This window comes from Haematobia irritans, chromosome 1, assembly GCF_050003625.1.
Source record: "Haematobia irritans isolate KBUSLIRL chromosome 1, ASM5000362v1, whole genome shotgun sequence".
NCBI lineage: Eukaryota > Metazoa > Arthropoda > Insecta > Diptera > Muscidae > Haematobia > Haematobia irritans.
In genome coordinates this window covers 131,447,392-131,461,578 of record NC_134397.1, presented here as the reverse complement: position 1 = coordinate 131,461,578, position 14,187 = coordinate 131,447,392, and the positions used below count along the sequence as shown (strand labels likewise).

The 14,187-nt window shown below is 31.4% G+C and overlaps 1 protein-coding gene and 1 long non-coding RNA gene across 3 annotated transcripts in view; both read right to left on the bottom strand.

Annotated features, from left to right (window-relative positions):
* PKD (serine/threonine-protein kinase D3) overlaps window positions 1-3,769 on the bottom strand; it is a 60,281-nt gene extending 56,512 nt beyond the window's left edge. The window contains exon 1 of the mRNA XM_075291630.1: window positions 3,391-3,769. The gene's annotated coding sequence lies outside the window, so the exon portion shown is untranslated. The remainder of the gene's footprint in view (window positions 1-3,390) is intronic.
* Window positions 3,770-9,487: 5,718 nt separating this feature from the next.
* Window positions 9,488-10,919, bottom strand: LOC142241984 (uncharacterized). 2 transcript variants are annotated; one of them, XR_012723902.1, is made up of 4 exons: window positions 10,601-10,919; window positions 10,431-10,492; window positions 9,976-10,365; window positions 9,488-9,911 (listed from the first exon to the last, which is right to left on the bottom strand). It is a non-coding gene; the product is annotated as an uncharacterized LOC142241984 (long non-coding RNA). The 2 variants fall into 2 exon arrangements; XR_012723901.1 differs by having other exon boundaries at window positions 10,431-10,919.
* Window positions 10,920-14,187: the final 3,268 nt, after the last annotated feature.

Sequence of the window (14,187 nt, the reverse complement as noted above, 5' to 3'; positions counted from 1 at the left end):
CCGCCAATTTTACACCGCTCTGAGAACAAAAATGAACTTTTTCACTAGTTTTTTGGCGACGCTTTGTTGCATTTAACCCTTATACTACGTTGGGTATTAGGTTACTTTACTTTTGGAATATAATTAAAAGTTCTTACTTAATGCACTGAGTGATAGAAATTGTTAATTATATTCGAACAGTAAGATAGGCGGTGTTGAAAAATACGATATGGGTCATCTAATGACCCTAACGTAGTATAAGGGTTAATATGTGCATTTATGAAAGAATAATTTTAATATCAATTACTATTTATTTAATTAAATTGACTACAAATCAGACTAAACAAAATAGTAAATGGGCTTTAAACTAAACATAAATTTAGGAACTTGAATCATAAGTTCAACCACAGTTTTATTTCATAAATATCAGATGTCAAGCATACACTTATAATAAAGAAACTAACTTACAATTTAGAAAACAATGTTCAGAAATAAAACTATATATTGTCATCGGCAACTGCTACCACAACCCAAGTAATTCGATGGTGCATGAAAGTACTTAGCGCAACTTTGTGTATTTACTTGTTTAATTTTATATAAAAACAATGGAAAATCGTAAATAGGTTTTCAAATTCTGGGGGGGGGGCTAAAATTTTTCTGGGGGGGTCTAAGCCCCCTCCCCAGAGGCCTTCCTACGCTTATGGTTAAATTTAGCGTTAGTTTAACTACAGCAATTTTTTTCTGTGCACGGTTAAACCCATCTCTTTAGGGCGCATTGGTGAGTGTGCAAAATATCATGGAGTTATATTGGACAGGAAGCTGAATATTGAAGAAAGGGCGAGAAAAGCCTTGTACTCGTGCAAAAAGGCAATAGGGAAAAAGTGGGGACTAAAATCGCAAAATTGTGCTTTGGCTATAAACAGCAGTGGTTAAACCTGTAATGATATATAGTGTCGTGGTCTGGTTGCCGGCACTTCAGCAGCCGACAAGTTTAGATAAAGTTCAGCGTGGGAGCCCAAAACTATGCTCCATAAATATAACCATAAGGCTCCAGAATAAAAATCTGGGGATCAGTTTATATGGGGCCTATATATAATTATGAACTGGTATGGATCAATTATTGCATGATTCTTACAAGACATATGTTAGGTTAGGTTAGGTGGCAGCCCGATGTATCAGGCTCACTTAGACTATTCAGTCCATTGTGATACCACAGCGGTGAACTTCTCTCTTATCACTTAGTGCTGCCCGATTCCATGTTAAGCTCAATGTCAAGGACCTCCTTTTTACAGCCGAGTCCGAACGGCGTTCCACATTGCAGTAAAACCACTTAGAGAAGCTTTGAAACCCTCGGAAATGTCACCAGCATTACTGAGGTAGGATAATCCACCGCTGAAAAAATTTTTGGTGTTCGGTCGAAGCAGGAATCGAACCCACGACCTTGTGTATGCAAGGCGGGAATGCTAACTATTGCACCACGGTGGCTCCCATTCATTGGGTTGGAAAAGGGATTCATTAGAAATGTAAAAGTTTTCATTTGAAGTGAAAATGCTATATATGAGAGCTATATCTAAATTTGAACCGATTTCAACCAAAATTGGCCTGTATATCCAGAACCTTACTTCTACTCAAGTAAAACTTTGGCCTCTGTGGTTATATGAGTGTAAATCGGGCGAAATATGTATATATGGGCTATATCTAAATCTGAATTTCGTTTTGTTTGAATTTGTGTTTGTTCTCTAATCCCGGTAACCCTCGTATATCAGATTCATATTTATGTGGCCCATTTTAACCATGATTGGGGTCCCAGTAAAAAAGCGTCTCCGAAAAAGTTGTGGTAATTTTCTTTTTGGATTCGGAAGTGGTGCAAAAGCGATGAATTTTACATGGGCTTGTCATAGTACGGATATCCACCATTTCAACAGCCGTTGCACCGAATTGGCATCACTTCTTATGGTGTGATCCAAATTCAGCATTTTAGATGTAAATTAGATAATTGTCGCACAATTATATATTTTGCCAAATATTTTTTTTATAATTTTTTATGATTTTTAATACATAATAATAAAGTTTATTTGAAATATTTGCTCTCAAATATTTTCAAAAATTCTCATTTTTTCTAGAATGGATTTAGCAATTTTTTTTCGCAAAATTTGAATAATTTGTATCATTTTATTAATTCTTACTCTGTTTTTAATCTATTTGAAACAAAAATAAAGTTAAAATTACCCATTAAAATTGTGAACGAACGAGTTATACAAAATTTAATTAAAAGAACAGCATGTGTAGTTAAAATAAACAACATCTTTGGGAGAACATTTTTGGAAGGGCTTTTAAAGTCATGCCTTTAGAAGAACTTCCCATTTTTTTGCTGAGGTGTACAATTCTAAGGACCGGGCAATTTTAAATATAGATATGGGATGTCAAACCGAATTTAGTTTATCGTTTTATAGCCTCATATTTCTAAAATTTGTTCTTAGAGAGGCGTTCGAACTTTACAATGCTGCAAGCATTACTGATGTTTTTTTATCCACCTTAAAAAAAAAAAAAAAAAAAAAACATTTCCGTTTTTTCCCGAGTCTGGAATTGAACTTAACCATCAAGGTGGATGGCAGTCATGATATTAACACTTTTGTATACCCGATTTAAGTATTCCAATAGCCAACCTATTAAAGTTCCTTAAATTCATTCAAACATGGAATTTCCTTTTGCCATTGTCCGTAGTAGAATTGCATTGTTGAATTAAAATATGGCTTACAATGCTTAAATGTTTACTTGAATTTGAATTTATGGCTCTTAAATATTTATTCAATATGAAAAATTGTTATTTCATGTTGCCCGTTTCGCCTCCCAGTGCCCTCGCAAACTATGATGAGTAGGTATGTGTATCTATTCTTGTTTTGCAGCTGCCGCATTGGTGAATAGTTAGTTGGCTGTCTAGATGACTAAAAGCTAGCCCAGCTAGATAGATGTGGTATGGTACGGTACGGTATTAGGGTACATGTAAGTTGTTAATGTCATTTACAGAAACGTCTTAAAGCATTTGCTGTTGCTTCTGGTGGTATGGTGTGGTAGTGCTGCTGCTGCTGCTGCTGTTGGTCAGAATAAGGAAAACAAAGGAAAAAACAACGATTTTTCATAAAGGAAAACTTGTTGTGATGCATGAAAACTAATTCCTCAACCTCATTTCGTGGATAGATAGATAGATAATTCTTCTCAACTAGATGTTGTCTGGATGATGTTATATTTTTTCCCAATGATCATTATGATGAAGTCATATGATGATGACGATGAATTTTCGCTAGTCCATTTTCCGTGTTTTTTTTTTCTCCATAAAATTCGTTTTTTTTATTTCCTTAAATTAAATTAACACAAAAGAATCCAAAATTCAGAGAGAGGGAGAGGACTTACCCAGTACTAAGCATACAGCATACCAAGTAGTCCACAATATTTTGTTTGTTTAACGGCCTCCGTATTCATTTAAATCATTTGCAAAACTTCTCAGGTTTTTTGTTTTGTATAAATAATTTATTGTTGTTGGTTAAGCGAAATCATTTTCTTTTCACCTTTTTGGGGGGAATTTTCACTGCGTATTAATTATATATATATATATATTTTTTTTAATTATATCTCCGTATTTCAATATGAATTATTTATTATAACATTCTTTTTTAACATTTTCTTATTACACTTCCTTTGTTTTCATATTAGCGTATATTTTTGTTTGTTTCTTCTTTGATTACACTTGAGTAGAAGAGAGAATAAACCTTTCTTTAACGAAATCTAAAGTTTAACTGAAATGACGTCTTGTTGGTAACATTCGAAAGCCGCTTACTTCAACTACCATCACACACATCCGCACATATCTAAACAAACACACACACTCCGGGACCCACAGTAGCACAACAGACACTACTGGCAATAGTCAACAACCACTCTACAATTTTTTCACATACTCATACAACTACAAGACTGCATATGGGGGGCACATGCAATAGTATAGTATAGGTGGGAGAGACACTTTACACATTCATAGTTTCTCAGATAACCTAGTAAACTTTTTGTTTTTGTTATTTTACACAGAAAAATATCACCAAAATATAATTGATTAAAAAACTTGAGTGATTCGATTAAAATTTTAATCGAATTAAAAAAATTAATTCAGTGATTGAAAGTTTTTACATTTTTAATAATTAGAAATACCAAAAGCATTAATATTAAACAAAGAAAAATTTAAAATCAAAGAGAAATCAAACTCTAATTATAATTGGAAAATACATAAGAAAAATCTGAGTCATCTGAAATTTTGTAAAATTACAAGAAAATTATTTGATCAAAAATTGAAAAAATTATAAGAAAAGAAAAAAACCATTTGCGATCAAAATCAAGTAAAATTTTAATTGAATCGATGGATATTAATTGAAAGTTCCTCGGCACTATAATATCAATAATCAAGAAATTTTTTAATCAAGTTTTTTTTAAATTTATAATTAATGCTGTGATTGATACTATCAAAAACTAAAAATAAAGATTTGAATTTGTTAAAATATTCAATAACCACCCAGCGTAGCCAAAAAAGCAGTGAAAATGTTCTTTTTGGATCCGGAAATGGTGCAAAATTGGCGCAGAAGCTTGTCATAGGACGGATGTCCACCATTTCAAAAGCCGTTGCACTGAATTTGCATCACTTCTTAATGTGTGATCCGAATTCAGTGTTTTGGATGTGAAAAAAGTGTGAAAAAAAGTTTTGTGATATTATTCTAAATGAATAATTTTTATAATTTTTTAATTTGACTTCAAAAATTACCAATTTTTCTAGAATGGATATTGCATTTTTTTCGACAAAATTTTAATAATTTGTACTATTTTATTAATTGCTATTCTGTTTTTAACCTATTTTAAAATCACAAAAAGTTGAAATTACTCATTAAAAATATGAAAAAAGCGAGTTATAAAAAATCGAATTAAAAGAACTTCCTCTGTAGTTAAAATAAAGGACTTCTTTGGAAGTGCTTTTAAAGTTGTGCCTTTAGAAGATGTTCCAATTTGTTTTTGCTGGACAATGTTTAAGGTTTTAATTGCTCACTCATTTAAAAAAATAGTTGGTTGAATTGGATTTCACTCAAAACTATTTCTATATTTTCCCAATTTCCACTTAAAAGGTTAAAAAAAACTCCAACTATAATTTTAATTGAATAATACGTAACATACATACATAAAAAACTTTCTGATTCAATCGCAAAATTAAATGATCCAATAATTTTTTTATTTGAAATATCCCGAAAATGATAAATCACTTGACTAAACTTTATTAAAAAAATAATGGATTTTTTCGAAATTTTTAATGAAGTTTTTATTAAGTTTACTTAAATTGAATTTCAATGATTTTAGTGGGAAAACTCACTTATATGTTTAATCGAGACCATCAGTTCATCAATTTATTTATTATTTTAATTTTGGATAAAATATATTTTTTGTTTATTATTTTCCATAAATATTTCCAACCAAAAACAAATTTTATGCGAACAAAACTTTAAATTATTTTTTTAACAGGAATTATTCTTTTATTAAATTAACACATTAATTCTAATTTGAAAATATTTAAATGTAGAAATTTCCAATCATGATTGGCTTTATATTTTAATTTGATAAAAAAAGTATATACGGCCGAAAGTTCGGCCAGACCGAATCTTATGTAGAAGTTTCTGCGCATGGATTGCACAATTTGTTGTGGAAATCGGTATATCTGAAGGCTACATATAACTATAGACCGATGTGGACCTTGTTAGGCATGGTTGTTAACGACCATATACTAGCACAATGTACCAAATTTCAACTGAATCACATGAAATTTGCTCCTCCAAGGGGCTTCAAAACCAAATCTGGGGATCGGTTTATATGGGGGCTCTATATAAGATAATGAATCGATATGGAACAATTTTAGCATGGTTGTTAAAGACCACATACTAACACCACGTACCAAATGTCAACCGCATCGTATGAAATTTTCTCCTCCAAGAGGCTCCGGAGGTCAAATCTGGCCGATTTGGTCAAATCTGGCCAATCAAATCTGTGACCAATTTGTGCATGGTTAATAGGGACTATATACGTACACCACGTACCAAATTTCAACCGGATCGGGTGAAATTTGCTCCTCCAAGAGGGCCCAGAGGTCAAATCTGGGGATCGGTTTATATGGGGGCTATATATAATTATGAACGGATAAGGGCCAATTTTGGCATGGTTATTAGAGACCATATGCAAACACCACGTACCGAGTTTCAACCGGATCGGATGAATTTGGCTCCTCCAAGAGGCTCCGGAGTTCAAATCTGGGGATCGGTTTATATGGAGGCTATTTAATATTATGGACCGATATGGACCAATTCTTGCATGGTTATTAGAGACCATATACTAACACCACATACCAAATTTCAAACGGATCGGATGAATTTTGCTCCTCCAAGAAGCTCCGGAGTTCAAATCTGGGGATCGGTTTATATAATCTAAAGTTTATTATTAACAGCAACAAATCTTCTAAAATTTGCTTATGAAGGAGAGAATTATTTTTCTTTGTGTATAAAAACAGCAAAATTCTGGGAATTCCCGGACAAAAACCTTATACAGCCTCCATATAGACTGTTTTCTCGAATTGACTTCTTGAGGGTATGGAAACAGAAATTTTCTGATTTGGTTGAAATGTAAACAAACGAAGTGTGAATTACTATAAATATTTCTGCAGATACTCAAACAAATTATCATGTAAATAGTTCAAGTACTTAAGCAATTTGTCCGAGGGCCATATCGGTTTGGAAATGAAACGGACACTTTTATTTTACAAACCTAATTAATTTCCCCTTTGCTACGTTAAGTGGTACCAGGACATTATAATTGAATTGTATTCGAAATAGGTTTGCTGGGTTATCAAACTCGTGAGATGTAGTTTCTCGTATGGTGTGGTAAAATATGTGACGGACAATATAATACGAAAAGCATAACAAACGAAACACTTGCACAAAACAAAAATCTAAACTTAAAAACTCGTTTTACCATTATGCGGACAGACAGACCCACACCAACCAACCATAGCCCCCACCAAATTCAATAGGTTGTCGTTTTAGTCTCAATGCTCCATTAGCACGTATGCCAACTCTGGTCTTTCTCTCATTCATTCTCTTACCACAAACCACGGACAAAGTCACTACAGTAAAGCTCTGCTGTGAGAATTTGAGTAGAAAGTGGGTGAGAAACAAGAAACACACAAAAACCTACGAACCACCACCACCAACAACAACAACACTGTCTTCTCACAAAATGAACCATAAACAACAAACATTAAGGGGACCATTCATACTATAGAGTGGAGAGAATCAGCAGTGAGCAGCCACAGAATAACACTTGAAAAACAGCAGGCAAACGGTAATAACCGAAACATTGGCGGCAACATTGCCACCAAAACACATGCATATAAAAGTGTTATGGGCCATGTTAAGAATATTCAACATACTGTTGGTGATACTCTGTTAGCGTAAACTACTACTATCGCAGTGTTGCCAGGTTGGGATTTCCCCCAAATTTAGTGGTTTTTGCAGGTTTGGGGGGTTTTTTGGGGGTAACTTTTATTTGGGGGTTTTTCTAGGGGTAAACAATATTTAAAATCTACAAGAGAAAAGCAATTCTCAACCGAATTCGGAGCAATTCTTGCATGAATATGGAGAAAACCATACCCGGGTATTAATGAGTGGTTATAAAGGGTGATTCTTTTGAGGTTAGGATTTTCATGCATTAGTATTTGACAGATCACGTGGGATTTCAGACATGGTGTCAAAGAGAAAGATGCTCAGTATGCTTTGACATTTCATCATGAATAGACTTACTAACGAGCAACGCTTGCAAATCATTGAATTTTATTACCAAAATCAATGGCAGAAAATCCGCTTTTTTATCGACAAATTTTGTTCAGCAATGAGGCTCATTTCTGGTTGAATGGCTACGTAAATAAGCAAAATTGCCGCATTTGGAGTGAAGAGCAACCAGAAGCCGTTCAAGAACTGCCCATGCATCCCGAAAAATGCACTGTTTGGTGTGGTTTGTACGCTGGTGGAATCATTGGACCGTATTTTTTCAAAGAGCTGTTGGACGCAACGTTACGGTGAATGGCGATCGCTATCGTTCGATGCTAACAAACTTTTTGTTGCCAAAAATGGAAGAACTGAACTTGGTTGACATGTGGTTTCAACAAGATGGCGCTACATGCCACACAGCTCGCGATTCTATGGCCATTTTGAGGGAAAACTTCTGAGAACAATTCATCTCAAGAAATGGACCGGTAAGTTGGCCACCAAGATCATGCGATTTGACGCCTTTAGACTATTTTTTGTGGGGCTACGTCAAGTCTAAAGTCTACAGAAATAAGCCAGCCACTATTCCAGCTTTGGAAGACAACATTTCCGAAGAAATTCGGGCTATTCCGGCCGAAATGCTCGAAAAAGTTGCCCAAAATTGGACTTTCCGAATGGACCACCTAAGACGCAGCCGCGGTCAACATTTAAATGAAATTATCTTCAAAAAGTAAATGTCATGGACCAATCTAACGTTTCAAATAAAGAACCGATGAGATTTTGCAAATTTTATGCGTTTTTTTTTTAAAAAAGTTATCAAGCTCTTAACAAATCACCCTTTATTAATATATTTAGCATTTTTGTTGGCCGAGTCAATTTTTTTTTTAAATTGAATTTTTGAAGTGTATTACTATAGTATTATTTTTTACAAATTATGGAAGCCCATTTTTTACCTTTTATAATACCTTAAACATTTTAGGGGGTTTTGAAAAAATCTAAAACAATTTAGGATTATTTTCTTAAGATTTGGGGTGAAGATTCCAAAATCACCTGGAAACACCGTACTATCGTATGAATTACATTACAACGCTATATTACTTGTTGTTGTTGTGTGGTATTGTGCTTAAAGTTATGCTGCATAGTTGTCATAACTCGGTTCGACTCTTTTTTCATTTATGTTTTGCCCTGTTGTTTTATTACCCCTCCCCTTACCACACCTCCAAAACAATGTCTAATACAACCCAATAAACACAAACGTTTGAAAAATACTAAAACGCAATAATTTTTCAAACATTTTTTCAAAGGATTAGGGTAATATTCAAGTTGAGAAATTGTTGAGAAAATCGCGTTCTCAACAAAAAACAGACATTACCCTCAACAGTAAAATTCAACACAATAGCAATAATCTCTCAATTGTAATCCTCAAATTGAAATGCATTGCTACTCAATAATTTCTCAAACAGTTTTCAATGTGAGACAAATTAAAAACTAATATTGCTGCGAATATTTTCTAACCACAATTTGCATGAAAGTCAATCCCAGATCTTACTCAAAGTCAACACTAAATTTCTAGTGATTTTGTACATTTTATTAATTTTTTTCGTTAAAAATATAATAATATTAAATATAACATTAACAATATATAAAAATAATAATATGTTATAATACCAATCAAAACATAATTATCTTATTAAAGGTATTAATAACTAAAACTATCAATACAACTTTAAATAACTTAAACATTTTTCATGTATAATTTCCCCCATAATGTTGGTGTCACATAACTATTAATTAATTAATTATTAATTAATATGCTGACAATTTCAAATAATTACTATCGAGGAACTTGCTGGCCTGCGTGTTAGAATAGATTCCATCAAGAGGAATTCACAAAATATCAAACTGATGACGGAATGTAAATTGATGTAATGCACATTTTCATCCAGAAGTTCTTGATTTAGGAACTGTTGCACTTTGTTTTAATTGGTTGCACTTTGCAAGTTTTCTGGAATCTTTTCTTTGTTGTTTCCTTCATCATTTTTTCACCGGTCAACATCTTCCAAGAATATAACATCCAATGATTTTAGTTTTCTGCAAAACAATCGAGTTTTGTGATTTCCATTACGTTTTCATTTCACTTTTTATTTTGACTTACCAATTATAATTACCGTTTTGGATTAATTTCAGTTTTATGTCAATAAAAATAACTGACCACGTACTTCGTGGCACAAAATGTATTGAAACCCACAAAATTCCTCAAGAACGTTGGAAATTAGCAAGGAACTTGATGATTAGAGAGTTAGAATAAATTTCCAGCAATTTCAATTCACAAAATATCAAATTAAACCGATGATGCGATGTAAATTAAACTATAGGCGTGATGCAAATTATCACCCAGTAGTTGATATGGAAAAGCATAAATACCAAGTTTAATTCATTGTACTTTGATTTATGGAAACTTTCTCTTTTCGATAAGCCACCATCATTTTTCATTGGTCAACCTCTTAATGTTTCCAAGAATGCAGCATCCAAATATTTTAGTTTTCTGCAATGAGATTTAAATTTAGTGACTTCTCTAAAGTGTTGATTTAATTTTTCATATTGACTTACCAATTATTATAAACTATTTGAAGCAGTTCCAGTTACTTGTCCAACATTTTTTCATCGGTCAGCTTTTTAATGTTTTAAAGAACGTAGAATCCATAATTTTAGTTTTCGGCAAAGAGATATAATTTAGTGTCTTCCTTAAATTTTCATATCATTTTTTTATTTTCACTTACGTATTATTAGAAACTATTTGGAGTAAATTCAGTTTTTTGTCTAAAATGTTTTTTATTTCTTTCAATTGACCACGAACTTCGTTGCACAAACAAGTATTGAAAACCACATGGTTTTTTCGTTGCATTTTAGGGTAGTGTTTTGTCAAAGTTTTCTCATATTATCTTCAACCCCTTTTCAAAGATTTCGTCAACATTTTGGCAAATTGGAAGTAATTCGCAAACAATTTGAAGATGTATTGAATATGAGCTGTTTCAAGTCAAGTTGAATTTATGTTGATAATTATAGTTACCCTCAAACTGAAAAGTTGTTGCATTTGAAAAACGCTCATCCTGTGTTTATTGGGAAACCACAGAATTGTTTCACTGTTCGTTGTTATGACGTCGTTGCATTATAAATGAGCTCTACTAGAGTTATGATGTCCCAGAGAACAAACGTTAACAATTGTTTGAGAACTCAAACTACAAAAGTCTTGAGAGAATGGGAGAAGATGTGAGATTTTCCAGGGCAATTTCTTCTTCTCTTATTATAAAGAGAATATTTGGAAAAAGAGAGTAATGTAAACACACCGTGCCCTTGGTTTAGTGTGATTGTAACGTTATAATTTGAATGTTTTTACAAAGAAACGGAAATAGATTGACGGAAATGGATTTCTTGGTTACCATGTTAAAGCTTAAATGTGTGGAATTTAAGCAAATATGGAAATGTTTAAATTGCTAACAGAGAAACAAGATATGAATATTTTCACGCTGTTGGATAAATTTTTAGAATGTGCAAAACATTTCTATCCAACTAATAGGTACTTCAATTTTCTATATAATGGAATTTTGACAAAAAATTTCTATAAAAATAAAATTTTATGAAAATTTTGTATAAAAATAAAATTTTGAAAAAAATTCTATAGGAATAAAATTTTGAGAAAATTTTCTATAGAAAAAAGTTTTGAAAAAAATTGCATATAGATATAAAATTTTGAAGAAATGTTTTATACGAACACAATTTTTGGAAATTTTCTATAGAAATAAAATTTTGAAACAATTTTATATAGAAATAAAATTTTGAAGAAATGTTTTGTACTATTAAAATTTTTAGAAAATTTTCTATAGAAATAAATTTTTGAGAAACAAAATTCTATAGAAATAAAATTTTGACAACAAGTATCTATAGAAATAAGATTAAAAAAAATCTATAGAAACATAATTTTGAAAAAAATTTCGAGAAAATTTTCTATAGAAATAAAATTTGGAGAAAATATTTTATAAGAATAAAATTTTGAGAACAATTTCTATAGGAATAAAATTTTGAGAAAAATTTCTATAGAAATAAAATATTAAGAACATTTTCTATGCAAATAAAATTTTGAGAAAATCTTCTATAGAAATAAAATTTTGAAAAAAAAAAATTGAGAAAATTTTTTATAGAAATAAAATTTTGAGAAAATTGTTTATAGGAAAAAAATGTTGAGAAAATTTTCTGTAGAAAAAAAGTTTTATGTTATTGTTTGATAGTTGACCTTTAAATTGTTAATTATATTTGTTTAGTTCGGCTCGAGGTTTGTTTTTGAGTGTTGTAATTTTTATTTTTTTTATCTCGAAATATAGGATATTTTTAAATAAAAATTACAACTCACAAAAACAACAACATCTGTTTTTATTCACATGAACTCGAGCCGAACTAAACAAATTATATAGAAATAAAATTTTGAAAAAGATTTCTATAGATTAAAATTTTGACAAAAATTTTCTATAGAAATAAGATTTAAAAAAAATCCTACAGAAAAAAAACTTGGAAATTTTTTCGATAGAAATAAAATTTCTAGAAAATTTTCTGTTGAAATAAAACTGTGAAAAAAAAATTTTTATAGGAATAAAATTTTGAGAAAAATTTCCATTGAAATAAAATATTTCCAGAAAAGTTTCTATAGAAAAAAATGTTTATTTTGTTATTGTTGGTTTTTTTCTTTAATCATTGTTGTTGTTTTTTTATTTCAGCTTAAAACCATGCATTGACTAAACTACAAGTGTAGCTTAACCAACAGAGGAAACCAATTATCAGAATATAGTTTTGCTGCAAGTAGAGGATGCTGATGAGGAATCCAACCATCTTGCCGTCTATAGGGCTTTGCCCAAATAAATTTGTCAAACATTATTTTCCTCTGTTGGTTAATCTACACTTGTAGTTTAGTCAATGCATGGTTTTAAGCTGAAATAAAAAAAACAACAACAATGATATAAAAATGTTTTATAGAAATTAAAGTTTCTATAGAAATAAAATTTTGAGAAAATTCTCTATATGTATATATAAAATTTTTAGAAAATTTTCTAGTGAAATAAAGTTTTCTATAAAAATAAAATTTTGAGTAAATTTTCCATAGAAATAAAATTTTGAGAGAGTTTTCTACAGAAATAAAATTTTGAGAAAATTTTTTTATAATTCAATATCTTTCAAAATTTTAATTTTCTTGTTATTTAATGCTATCATAGTCCATTGTTAGTAAGTTCTCCCTGTTTGTAGAAGAAGCAATTTTCTCGTGTCGGTGCAAGCTAAAAACGTTTCAACATATAATATTCGACATTGGCTATAATTCGTTTGGCTATAATTTCTTAACTTATAAATTTGGTAATATAGCTCTCTTTAATGCGAAGTTTAAATTACAATTGGATTGGAGTCGGAGAAGAAAATTGTCTGTGTAAAATTTCGTTTGGCAGGAAAGAATAATTTATTTTTCGTATACCTTAATGAAATAGTGGCATGTTTAACCCATAATAGGAGAGAAGTTTCACCCTTTGCATTTCGGTTTATTTTAGAGAATGTATTTATTGAAATATGCATATTATACGGTTACGGTTCTCTTAAATTCGTAATTTTTCGCTGAGTGCAACATGAGGAAACATTGCCCTCACATAGACATTGGTCTTTACTCCTGTCCATCATTGTCGTTGTGACACCAGACCAATATATTCTCATACCACCAATCGAAGCCTCATTAAATTTATGGTTATTTGGTTTTTTTTTTTATTCTTGTTAAATTTCCAGGATATGGTTGAGTTGGTTTCAGGATTTGTTTTATTTTTTTGTTTGGGTTTTGTTTCCTAAACAAATAAACAAAAACCTGGAAAAATAAGCGTCATAAGTAATTGTCAGTCATTTGAAGGCTCCTAATGTTGATGGTAATGATGATGATGATGGTCTTTCCTTCCAATCCACATTGTGGTGTGGTTGATTGCTGTATCTATGGAAATTTACGCAAATTCTTCAGGTTCAACAGATGTGTGTCGGGGTGCAAACATACAGTAAATATTATTCCCCCCTTCCCACCACACCAACACAGCCGAAACAAAGAAAGGAAGTTCTCTAGTGAGCTGTTATGTTGGATATTATACGGAAAACGAAATCCTATTTCCCCATTTCCAACTTATGTGAATAGCTATGGATTTTGGATAGAATTAGGAGACCATATGCGTGTGAGCATAAGCAAACGTTGTATGACAATGTTGTCCTTAGACATTAGTGTCGAATATTTTCGAGGATTGTGTATAATACACTAACAAAAAAACCAATCAGTTTACTTTGATGGGAAGATTTTTAT